Source organism: Camelus dromedarius, chromosome 29, assembly GCF_036321535.1.
Source record: "Camelus dromedarius isolate mCamDro1 chromosome 29, mCamDro1.pat, whole genome shotgun sequence".
NCBI lineage: Eukaryota > Metazoa > Chordata > Mammalia > Artiodactyla > Camelidae > Camelus > Camelus dromedarius.
Window position 1 is genome coordinate 20,470,392 of NC_087464.1, and position 8,936 is coordinate 20,479,327.

The 8,936-nt window shown below is 52.7% G+C and overlaps 1 protein-coding gene across 1 annotated transcript in view; it reads right to left on the reverse strand.

Annotated features, from left to right (window-relative positions):
* MINAR1 (membrane integral NOTCH2 associated receptor 1) overlaps positions 1-2,327 on the reverse strand; it is a 29,361-nt gene extending 27,034 nt beyond the window's left edge. Inside the window, exon 1 of the mRNA XM_031440707.2 lies at positions 2,188-2,327. The gene's annotated coding sequence lies outside the window, so the exon portion shown is untranslated. The remainder of the gene's footprint in view (positions 1-2,187) is intronic.
* Between the last annotated feature and the right edge of the window lie 6,609 nt (positions 2,328-8,936).

Genomic DNA, 8,936 nt, shown 5'->3' on the forward strand with positions numbered 1-8,936 from the left:
TACCTGTCTCTAAATTCCATACCCCTCTTTTTCTTTCTTTCTTTTTCTTTTTTTTTTCCAATTTACACCAAGTCCACAGGTAAGCTCCAAATGTCAGTGGGAAAAGCCAATCAGTGGGCTTTAGCAACACAGCCACAGAGGAGTCTGGAACCTTTCCCAGCCAGTTTGAGAACACACATCATCACTTGGCAGGAGTAGAGAGCAGGGCCTTCCTCCTCCTTCTCCTGGTCCTCAAATCCCTGCCCAGTGGGCACAAAGCCACAGCTGCAACACGGGTTTCTGCTTCACATTTGTCAAGATTTGAGAAAGGGCTTGTTTTGGGAAGTCCTGAGTAAGAAAGGCCCCAGACCACTGCTGTGTGCCATAGACAGAGACAGGACAGACATCTCAACCCCACCGGAGCATGTTTCCTCCATGTTTCGGAGGGAATATCAGAGAGTAACAGATACGAAGGCTTTTAGGAGCTGGAAAGTCACGTAAGTTTTGCCTCTAGCCTTGGCCAGAGGGGAAAAGAAAAAGAACATTACATATGTAAAATTCAGAAAGAACACATCCAAACAAAAAGGCCTTTGTCTGCCTTCCAAGTATTAAGTGCTATACAGCACTTCCTCACCAAACTCATCGGAAATGCAAACAAATTGTTGATATCACTTCCCTGGCAATTGACATGTATTTGCACACAGTCTCAGATTTATACAAATCTCTCAGACATGCACAGTAAAACTCAGACTTTATTTACCAGCCATTTAAGGCTTTCCTTCCAGACTCCTGTAACCTAAGAAAATCTCTAAATGCATTCTCTCTGCAGACTGCCCCTCCCGCTTCCTGCCCTACCTCCCTCTGACACACAGGAAGAAAGCCCGGAAAGGGGCACCCTCCCTGCACATGAGGAGCCCCAGCCCTTTAACCTCCTTCTCTTCTTTCAACTGTCCTCAAAATAGCGCAACGAGGCTCTCATCCCATCCTGTGGCCACAGCAGTCTGCTGGCTTCTACCTGCAGAGAAGACTCCAGAGATGCTTCTGGCCACAGAAATGGGAAGGAAGGGTCATTTACCCATGGGCTGCAACTAGGAGAGGTGGCAACCTTAGCTCGTTTGCTGGAGAAGGGGGTGCATGGCCGGCCCTACAAGCTGCTGCCAAAGTCCTCCTGGCAACTCTTCACACCGTGCATAAAACCACTGCCAGCCCCGCCACGAAGGCGGCAGCACGGGCTCTGCATCTCCCAATTAAGCTGCCCCATCCACAAGAGAAATGGGTTTGAAGCCTCTCGGATAGACCGCTATTGTTTATCGCAAGGAGTCAGTATCCCCCACCTTAGGTCTTCGCCAAACGATACCTAATTCCCACTGAAAAGAGTGCCTGAAACCAACCACCTTCCACTGTGTTCACCACAGTTTCACGCGGCTACAATCTTCCAGCAAAACAATGCTGGATTGAGCGCCGTTACAGTTAAGCTGCTCAGACGCCGCGGGAAGCTCCTGGCGCCCCCGGGAGCAGACAAACGATCACTTCGGCTGGATGTGGTAGCCCCGAGGAATACTCGCCTCACGAGGGTGGAACGGGTAGGGAATGCTGCGTATGCACGAGCTAGGCAGTGTGTGAGTGCCCGCTCCCCGCCCTCCAGGCCTGGCTTCTGCGTTTTCTGGCAGGTGAAGTTGAACACCCTTCTCTCCTCGGGAAGAACAGCGATCCCATTCCACGTCAACGTGACTGGAAATCTCAATTTAAGAACTGGATGCCCTAGTCGGCCCAGCTGGGGTTTGTCCAGCTTTCTGTCTTACTTTGCGCCTCCGGTGTGTCAGGCTCTTTGCACACATAGCTCGCATATTTAACTCTCAAAATACCGTCTTCTACAAGGGAATTTTCAGCCGTGAAAACTTGCCCCAAACCGCACGGTCCTTTCCCGTTGATTTACTTCCCGAATCCCTGATCTCTCCACCAGGTTTGGTCAAGCACACACACCTTTTCCATCACAGCCCAGAGCGCGGCGGCCCGGCCCCCCGCACCCCGGCGGCCCGCAGTGTTCCGGGGCCGAGGGGCGGCAGGGAGGGGCGCCCGCAGCCCCGGACTTAACACCCCGCGCGCGCGTGCGGCGAGCCGCGGGCACAGGGCGAACCGAACTCGCACCCCCCACACACGCACACGTGCGCTCCCGCCCCCCTCGCGTCCCGGGCTCTCCGAAGTTACCTCCGAGGCTCCCCCGGCGCCGGGCCCACGCCGCCCCGCCGGTCTCCCGCTTCTTTCCGGCCGCGGTCCGCACGGCCTCCAACGCCGCGCCTCGGGAGGGCTCCGGAGCCCGCCGGTCTCCGCCTCCCGGGCAGCCCGGCGTCCGCGCCCGCGGCTGCACCCCGGGGGCTGGGGCGGCTGTGGCCTCCGCCGCCCGGGGTCGGGCTCTGCCCTCACCTGCGCGGTGCCCACCGGGCTGCAGCCAGGGCTGAGGCCGGCGCACAGCGGCGGAGGCGGGCGCCCGGGCTCCTCCCGGGCAGCGGGCAGCGGGCACAGGCTCGCATGGCGCTCGGGCTCGCAGCGGCCCCGGGACGCGGCCTCAGTCCCTGGGCGGTCCCAGCCGCGGTCTTTGTGTCTCGGCCGGCGCCGCCGCGTCACAGGCTTGCGAGCAGTGAGCAGCGCGGGCCGGGAAGTCGGCGGCAGACAGCTGGGCTCAGCTTCCCCATCGTCGCCCGCCCGGGGCGCGCAGGGCCGGCAGGCAGGGCGCACGGGCAGTGACGGCGCGCACCCGGGGGACGGAGGGGGCGGGCCCGGGAGGGGCGCGGCGGACGCGCCGAGGGGGTGTCGGGCTGGAAGCTGCAGCCGCGGAGAGCGGAATGCGGGCGCCGCCAGAGCTCGGGGGAAGCGACGTCCTCTCGGTCCCGGGTCGCGGCTGCAGCGCTGCGGGGAGAGCCAGCAGAGGCTGCGCGCTGGAGGGAGCCCGGCGGCCAGAGCCGCCGGCCGGGTTCGCGTCTCCCGGCGCCCCTACTGAAGGTGACTGCGGCCCCCAGTGGCCGTGCAGGGGCGAACGGTGTCCTCGCCTCTCCCTGGGTACACTCGGCTCGCCCTCCCCTGGCCTACGACTCCGCAGTCCTTCGCAAAGCCAGGGCAGAATGGTCACTTCGCTCATTGATTTTCCCTCTTGGCTGGTCTGGGTTTAGTCGGTACCCAGATTGGAGCGACTGGCAATCACGTGACCACCGCCCCGCAAACATGCACAAGTACACACAAATACACACACACACACACACACACACACACCCCAAGCCCAATGAAACTGAAGTAGGTTCCCAAAAGTCAAATTGGATACATCCATCTGAGCTGGAGGCCTTCCCGAAGTCACCCAGGGCGCTGCAGTGGGGCTGAAACGCAGCGGCAGCCTCTGGTGCCACCAGCTATACAGATCTTGTCCCTGCGGCTGGGGAGGCTCCCATTAACAGCACTTTGGGGCCCCTTGTCAAAAAGAGCGCAAAAAGAAAAAAAAAATGTAGTTCCAGACCCAAGGGATCTCATTGCAGAAGGATAGCAAAGCTCCCAGCGAGTTGCAGGACAGAATTGCGGAGGAGCGTACCTCGGCGGGGACAGAACCCTCTCCCAGGGCTGTGGTCGGTGGCTTTTCCCGGAGCGCAGGCAGGATGCCAGCTCCGGCCTTTGCTACCTGTGGTCTGAGCACCAGCCCCGGGATGGGGGCGGGGGAGGGGAGCAGGTCTGTCTCAGCCCCCCTCCACCCGCTGCCTGGATGTGGCTGGCGGCAGCGCTCTAAAAGTGAACCTGCTAATAAATGGATATTTTAAATAATGCCTGATCGGGGTGACAAGTGTTTACTTGATTTTCTCAGAGCTCCTCTGTGCCAGAGTTTTAAAATCCATTTCCCTATTAGTACCTTATTGTGAGGCGAGTTCAAACGCCTTCCATGGAGAGGACAAAAGGATTTGAAAGGATCAGATGGGAGGGGAGCAAAGTTGGTTTGGTTCATTCTACCTCGTGCCAGGGATTTAAAATTCATAAAAGGTACTGTCCCTGTCTTTTGTCCCAAAATTGTTTGTGGCAAATAGAAGCATAAGCCCAAGAAATAACGAGTGTCAGATGTCAGGGTAAGGAGTCTAGTGACAGCTAGAGTGATGCCGAGCCTCTCAGGGGCCTCACTGCCCTCTGAGGTCAAAGGGCAATTATTTGAAACCTAAGCAAATGCCTTTCGTCTTGTTCTAAGTTCTACTTTTTCTTGTTCTTTCTCCCATTTCTCTACAAAATACCACCACAGACGTTAAGTACTAGAAGGAAAACTCAAAACTTCCTAAAGTTCAGAATGGGCACAAATTTGCTTTTCTTCTTTAGTTCAGCTGAGGCAGGCTAGAGATTTAATTTTTTTCTGAAAAACCATTTGGAAACCAATGTTTTTTAAAAAAATTTAAAACAGCATGAAATGAACATGCAGAGTATACATCTCAGACCCTAACATCGCTGGATTCTAGCCAGAAGTTGGCTAGCGGTGTTCACAGTTACAAAGCACTCACCTGGTTGCTATTTCCCCTCCTGTCCCCAAAGCCCCCACATTCAAGTCTTGGGAGGTCTTCCTCTCACTTTCTGTTTGGCTACCTGCTTTGGCAAGCCTCTCCAGGAAGAGGCTGGAGTTCCACAACTCCCTTTACTTTCCTGCACACACAGCGGACATCCTTGGACCTGCTCCATCTTGCTCTCCTGAGGAAGAGTGAAGGTCATTTCTCTACATCACCCACTCTGCCAGAATGATACCAAATCATAGTTACCATTTATCTGTGTACCCAGAGCAGAAAGTTGGGGGAAATGATACAAATTTATGACACTCTACTCCCAAGATAAGATTTTTTTTTTTAATTTTTTGGTCTGGAGAACAGAAGAACACAGAGGATGAACTGGGGACCTGGGCACCAGACCACAAAAACAGAAGTGGAATCAGCACCCAGAAACCATCCAGCCTCTCCTTTTCCCCGTTTCTTGTGGGGTCTCTCCCAGAGCCTCACGGCCCACTTCATCATATCATTGGTAAGGATGTGAAAGTCCAACCCGGTGTAAGAGAAACAGCACTGAGTTCGGAATCTGAAGATCTGAGTGTAGACACCTGTAAAGTGCTTTGTGAAGACGCCATGTTCCTTAGCTTATTTTCAGTCCTTTAACACTTGACATGTTGGATTTTACTTAAATTTAATATTTGAGCTGATAAACATGTTTTCATCATGCAGAATCTGAGCTTGATTATGAAACTCTAGTAATTCAATGGGGATCCAGGCGATCAAGTCTCATTAAAGTGTCCTATTTAGTGAAATATAGTCCAGCAGCCAAAAGAAATTTATCGTTAATCAAATCCTTTAGTTGACCTTCTCAGGGACTAACATCTTCGGCTCCCTGGCTTCTGTAATTCCTTCCCACCTCAGCTGTTCCAGAGTGTTTTCTCGCCAATACACAGCACACACGTCTTTCTGTCCCCCTCCTTGCCCTCCCCCACTCTACTTCATTATGCAGATCTACAGATTCCCTCTCCTCCCCCTGGAAGGGGGAAGGGAAAAGCCAGGGTCAAAATCAGAATTCTCTTTAGTGATACAGGTAGGGGGAGGCTGTGAGCACTCACACATTAATACCTTTTGGTCCTTCATAATTAGATCTCCTCTGGGTACACTGTAGATATACTGAAGCATTAAGAAAGGGCCCTGGATGTGGTATCATTAGACAAAGATTTCGGTCTCCAGATCACCTGCTGGCTTGACACAGTTTCTTAACCTTTTCTGAGCTTCTGTTTCATCATCTCCAGAAGGAAAATAGGAGCCTTCACAAGGTCGTTGGGAAGATTGAATAAGTGAAAAGTCTGAGCCTCATCACAGGCACTCAGCAGAGGTCTGTGGCTTTTAAGATGGCAGGCAAAAGAAAAAGATGAGAGACAGGAAGAGAGAGAGAGACAGACAGAAAGGGGGAGGGGAGGAAGGAGGGAGAAGTGGGGAGGGATGAGAGAGGAAGACCTGCATCTTGGGCATCCAGGCAAAAGCTTGATTGCACCAGTGAACAAGGGACTGATGCACAGGGAGATTGTCCCCTCCTCTGGGCTGAAAGGCTGAGCTGTCACCTGCATGAGACCCAGAAGGGGCTGTGAACTTCAAAGATATGCTGTGAATTAGGATGGATTTGACACTATTACTGAGGTCTTGTGAGTCTTAGCCTGATGCTCACAGTGCTTCATTTCAAAGTTCCCGAAATGCTGTGGGGGGCGGGGGGGGGGGCTCAGAGCACCCCCGTGGTGCCCAGGAGCTTCCCTGACTCCGACCAGAGACCACGGGCCCCTGCACACCCAGGTGGGTCCATCAGGCCCAGGCTGGACCTGCCCCATTTGAACATGAAGCCTTGCGTTCTACTCTTCTGCTTTGCACGTGGCCTTTGCCAAGCAGAGCCTATTGCGGTGGTATGTTTGGCAGGTGCAAAGGGCATTTGTTCATTTTTTTGGCTGCCCAGATTCTGAATTCTCTTCTTACTTTGGAGGAAGTCGACATCGTGAAACTTCCTCCCGTGAATCTGCCTCCTGAACCCTGGCAGATAGGGCATGTGGCCAAAGCTTGGCCAACCCAATGCTCTTGCCTGATGCTGTGAATCTGAAGCCAGTGACGGTGCAAAAGAATCATGTGACAGTCTGGAAATGGTGCCACTCCTAGTGGCAGTTGCATCTTGGGTGTAATGGCCTGGGTCCAGCCGTGGGAAACACAGAGCCTTAAACAGGCCCTTGACTGTGATTCCAGCTTCATCCCACCCGCATTTCCCTCCGTGCATTTTCCAAGCTTGATTCTCTGGCCTTCCCACTGATTCGGTCAACTCCTAGGATCCTTCCAATAAATTCATTTCTTACTCATGCAGACCGGAATCAGGGTCTGACGTTGGCAAACCAGAGTCCCACTGGCAATGAGAGGTTGGCTTTCCACTCTGGGAAATTCTCACACCCCAGGCAGGAGAGCAGGGTGAGATCCAGCTCAGAGTTTCCAACCACAACAGGGCTGAACTCCCCAGGCAATGGGCACTTCCCGCAGCTCTCTCTCCTCCACGGGATTCAGGGCCGTGCTGGACAACACAGGGGCTGCTGGGTGGTGCGCTGATCAAGGAGGCAGGCAGCTTGGGCTCCACCTCTCTGCTCTCTGGCTGGGCCCCCCGGGCGAGGCACTGTGCTCTCTGGGCCTTCGTTTCCTCACCTGGTGCATGGAGAGCTTGAAAGGATCCCAGGATGTGTGGAGGAGAGTCCCCGGTCACCATCCTAGCCACCAGCATTTACCTCCCAGCGCGTGAGGCTTCTAGGAGAAGCTGCTGCACAGGAGAGATGAGGGAGGAAGGTGGTGGGAAGGGAGAAGGAGTTTGGCCCCGGGTTTGAGTTCTTTCATTTCATTGTGTGAGGCAGGAGAGGCGGGAGATGAGCTGCCCTGGAACAAAGGGGAGCAGGGAATCAATAACTTTGGGGGATTGCCGTCTGGGGGACATAGTGCCTCCTAACTGCCTATTGATTGTCCAGATGAGACAATAATCAGACACATTGTTGCAGAAAAACTATGGTTGCTTCTATTTTAGACCATAATTACACAGTGATGTTTATCCAGTCCATAGATGTTATCGCTTATGGTAGAGGATGGAAATTGAAACATGAGTCCCCGAGAGAAATAACTAGAGCTTTCTTCCATTTCTTTTCAACAGCACTCAAGTATCTGGCAGCATCCAAGTTACTTGGAAAGCAAAAGGATGAATTTTTGTGGATTCTGATCACTGATCACTAAAACAGTGTCGGAAACAGTTTAGGGAGCAGTAAACATTTGTCAAACAACTTAGGTGTTCAGGAAAAGATTATTCAATACAAATCTCCTTCATTTTAAGGTCTGGCATGTCACAGGTGCTCTGCGTGTTGATCAGCTCTCTACTTCCATGGTGTTTTACCTGTGCAGTTCCCAGCCCACGCCTGACTTCAACCTCACGGTACCCTCCTGGTATCAGGGAGCAGGGGTTTGGGTCCTCTGTTTGCTGTCTGATGATGACTTAACAGACAGGAGAACAAAACCACAGCATTATGAATGAAATGACATCACCAAGGTCGTCCAGAGAGTAGGAGTTCTCAAATGCTGATCTCACATTTTCTCCTCGAGACCAAACCTCAGAGAGAAACTGGATTTCCGCTCAGTGTACCTAAATAATATCCCCTAACAAAGAGGCGTTCAATGAAGGGAAACTCACTAGAGAAGAGTACTTAAGAAAAATCCATTTATGCTGGGCTTGGATCGCTGGCATTTCAGGCGCTATTTTGTGATCAGATAAAGGCTGGCCTCTCTCTCCGAAAGTCTGGTAACTCAGCCTCATTCTGAGATCCCGTTATTTCCCTGGGGTTATCTGGATCCCCGAGATAAACAAAAATATTTTTAGGGCTGGCACAAATGGGCGTGCATCCAGGTTTCTGCTGAAATAACCATCTCCTTTATCATGTCAGGGATGTCGGGTTATTGGACAACTTGAATCATCCAGAATTACCTACCAGCTAAGCAAAAAGAAAGACCGCTTTGTTAGCACTGGATCACAGGGAGGTACGCATCTGTTTACTCCTTGAAAAGGCTGAGTGCCACGATGTGCCAGGCCCTCTGTAGCTGCACCTGAATGCGGAGATGTCACTAGCAGCCGGCAATCATTTAGAGCTTATTCCATGCCAGGTGTCAGTTCTGAGACTTACCTTGTACTTAATCCTTACAAGACTCCTGTAAGGCAGGTAATGCTATTATTCCCATTATACAGATGGGAAATTGCAGCGCAGAGAGATTTAGTTACTTCCCTGAGGCTCACAGAGCTGGAGCAGGCATTTGACACCAGGCAGTCTGGCTCTAGGAACTATGTTCTGGATCTTTACGCTATACCGAGATGACTGACACGTGGTCCTCAAAGTCTCACTGTCCACTGGGAAAGACAAAAGC